Below are 4,060 nucleotides of genomic sequence, written 5' to 3' on the forward strand. Positions count from 1 at the left end.
AAGATGCTAATGGGAAACATTGCATAAGACCCTCAACACAAGGGGGTGCCATGGCTGAGCCCAAGATGGGACACGACAACTGGGAAAGCTATGATTGTGCCAGAGCAGCCTGAAATTATGCTCCTTGAGACAGCTGATGGGACTGGATGGGACAGATGAGAAAGGAAGAGCTCTTGATACTCCCCACCCAGACTTACCAAACAATGTAAACTGATCGTTCAAGACTCCATTAAGACCAACTGGTCTGACTTTAGCAGGAAAGAAACTTTCCTCTTTTCTTGCAGTTCTAGTGGTATTGGGATGGTTGCTCATTTATTACATTCACTGTGAAAAAGAGGGTATGAATATGGGAATGACTTGTTCCCTGTTTCTCAGCTACTGCAGGATTAGCTTTTCCCCATACTCACTCAGGACCTATTTCCTCTGCTGGAAAAGAGAAAGAGCAGCACCTTCTGAGGATCCTGTAAGAACATCTAGCCGCTGCCAAAGGCTGTTATGTGGCTTACTCATGCCTGATAGACCCTCATGGCCTCTTTGCCATTCACTGAAGCTTATATCATGACAAAAGGCATGTGGGATGGTTCATGTTTCAAGCACTGGGAAATCCTGCTGATGCGTAGTCATTTTAATAGCATTAGGCCACATACGTCTCCCACAACCTTCCCAAATAGTGAAGTATACCAAAGTTTGAAAAGAATGCCAGTGCTCCTTGGAGCACTATTGACAATGCTTGTAGTACCTCCAGAGGACCAAGAGCTCTGTTTTAAACTGTGCTTGTTTATTTTCAAAGTCCACTGGCTTCTAGAGTTAGGATCTCATTCTTTTTCTCTTTTTTCCTTCAGAAAGGCAGTAGAATGTTTTATTTAAAAAATAAAAAAAAAGCAGTTTGAATAGAGTCAGAAGTTTGAAATGGTCAAAAATTACAAACTGAATATGACTTGTAATATTTTTCCTAGGGTTTATTACTAACTACATGAAGAATTCCTTGCTCTGTTTGCTTCTCAGAGTCATTGTATTAGACTGTGGAGTGTAAAACCTTTTAATGGAAAATCTTTAGAGAACAACTACTGCCAGATAATTTTGTACTGCAGTATCCTTGCAAGCAAAATACAAATAGGGATGAACCCAATCATACCAATTTGGCTCCAGAATTAGTTTTCCAGATCTTTTTCCTCAGGTCCTTTAACTCTGACAGTTAATAATTTTTTATCAAAAACAAACAAAAGGTATATATAAATTAAAAACCAAACAGAATTAATAATGCTGTACAGACTTTTTTGTCCACTGTTACATTTCAGTGTCCTGATCCTGCAGTGTGACATAGGTACCCAGGTGACAACAACATTTGGCAGTTTAAGGTGAACTGCAAACATGAAAAAATGCTTCTTAAACGCACAGAGTCCAAAATTTCCAGTGCCCAGTTCTACACTCAGCCAAATCAGAGATGAAACACAGGTGGCATGATAAAAATGTATTTTACCAGCAATCTGTCACTCCTCCCTGTACAAAGCAAACACTGAAACCATTATGCAGGGACCACGTTCAAAGGTGTTTTCACTTAAAAGAATCCCTCCCAGAGAGGGATTAAGACACTACAAGTTAAAGATCTTTTTCCCCCTTTTTTGATTTTTTGCTCTGATTGCTACAAGACATAGTATACTTCTTGCTCTTTGACTCCTTTTTCTGTATCAGTCTGCAGCAGAATATAGTAAACCCATCAAGAATCCTTCTAGCTGACTGATCAGTCAATGGCAACCAGCAATTTCACATATTAATCTGTTTAATCAAGGTATCTAAGATGAAAAAGATGACTAGGGAGCTTTGCAGGAAAGGGAGACTGACTTGTCATTATTGTCTTGTCATAAGGCTTCTTATCCTCTTCCTAAGTTCACAAAAGCAGAGTAACTTGGGTCAAGAAAGGAAATCACTGAACAAGAAATACGTCGCTGAAATGCTTTGCTGAGTCAGGTTTTGAGTTTGTTCTCAGATGCAGTGGGAACTGTGCATCAGCTGAAGTTCGGGAAGAATGGAAATCTTTTCAAAGTTTACCACATTCTTAACTGATACCCCAAACAAGGGTCATCTGCTGATCAAGGCCCTGGTCTGCAAGATGCTGTATTCCCCCCACTTCCACATAAATATCCTTTGTAAATGTTTAAAGGTTTTGGGATGGGGTTTTTCCCCAAGAAAAGGTACCTGACATCGTAACTTCTTTACTGTCCCTCGGTAATGTAGTTGTCACTGCTGCTGCAAGATTGCATGTTTGCTTCTCAGAACCCTTATGCAGGCAGTCTTAATGTTCTGCAGCCAGAAAAGCCCTGTCTCCCTGCACCTGCCTGACATTAGCACTTCAGAGTGCATGAAGGCATGGGTCTCTGCAGCATTGTATCTGCAACCTGACACTGCTCCACTGAACCTGGTCAGGTCTACTCCCATTGCCTTGTGCAGCTTGGCAGGGGTTGCAGTGTGAGCCAACAGCATAATAACCATACCTTGGAGGATACTTAGGATTTCACTGGATGCATAGATAAGACTGAACCTACCTGCCTGGCTGTATAAAACCAAAAACTTTCAGATGGCACTATGTCAGAACTTGTAAAGAGACTCCATGTTGCTCTCCAACAAATTCCGTCTGGCACAAGGAGCCAATTTGTTCCTTCCAAAAAGCCTGAAAGACTTATAAAATCCAGCACTTCAGAGGCCATAGCTCTCTTGCACTATTTGTCCATGCATTTTCATCTTCCTCTCTCTCACCTGCATTTCTGCAATTTGTATTAACCCTTTCTGATCCCTATGATGGAGAACTAACTTTAGGCAAGAGGACTGAAGAAACTCGATTTGTTTCAACCAGCTAAAAAGGGCTTCAAGCAAGGATGTGATTCTCTTCGAATACAGCAGAGTAAACACTGGAGAAGGATAAGGACTAGGACTATTGAAGCTAATGGATGATGTTGTGAGGTACTATGGCAGTCTGTTTGCAGACTTCTGGAAAAACATCCCTATAGATCTCCATAGTCCCTTCACTTTTGGAAAGATTTGTCAGTATGGGCTTAGAAATCATCCCCTCTCCTTGTATTTCTCTCTCTCAAATGGAACATTTCAGTCTTCTATGCAGTTTTGCAGCAGGTCACTGATGCAGAAAATGGAATAACTGCAGAATTAAGAGAATGATTAAAGCAAGTATAGTGCTAAGTCATTCTGTAAATCAGATGTGAAGATCTTCTTAACCCATGAAATTTTGTAACACATTTACATCACCGGTTGATAAAATCCTACTGCTGTCATGCCTCTGGGAAGCCTTACTGACCTTGTGCTTCACACCAGAATCTTTGTATGATAGAGAGCTATGGGCCGTGCAGCCCAGAGGGAAGAGAACCCCAGGCAGGAGACAACAGCTGTTTGTGATGGTTCCCACTGCTCCACGGTAGTACAGGATGGAGCTGGGCATGCAGAGAGACTAAAGTGAGCTCTCTACTGGATGCAGTGGACCTGATTGTCCACCTTTCCCTGATGGTCAGGGGTGAAGATTGCTCAGCTGCCTTTCTGGCAGCACAGTTCCCCTTTTGCATCTGATATTTTAGGATGGGAACCACATTACTCCCCAAAAACTTACAGGGTTTAGAAAAGGTTGTGCTACTCATATAACTTCCCATTACCACTATCATACCAGCCAATCAAAGATCTCCAAGTGCTTTTTAAAGTACTCTTTCACAGCAGGATTGCAAGATAGATAGTGCTTCATTTATAGCTGAATTGAGCAATGACCCTTTACAGAAATGTTGCCATACACAGTAACTCTGGTTCTGGCTGACTTCTGATGCCACTGAGTGATGCTTCAGTCAACAAGATGGCCTGGCCAGGACCATACAGAAGCAGAGCCATAAGCAGAGCAGTTTCTAGCTTCTTGTGGGGCTGGTAGCATTGTGCCATGTTCACTGTTTTCTGTGGCAATGTAAGAGTGGCTCCTGGGTTCACCTAGTTAACGATACTACGCACAACAGACAATTTTAAGAACACAAGTATAGATTTACCCACAGGTGTATAATATGTGTCTCAGAGG

The sequence above is a fragment of the Falco cherrug genome, chromosome Z (assembly GCF_023634085.1).
Source record: "Falco cherrug isolate bFalChe1 chromosome Z, bFalChe1.pri, whole genome shotgun sequence".
NCBI lineage: Eukaryota > Metazoa > Chordata > Aves > Falconiformes > Falconidae > Falco > Falco cherrug.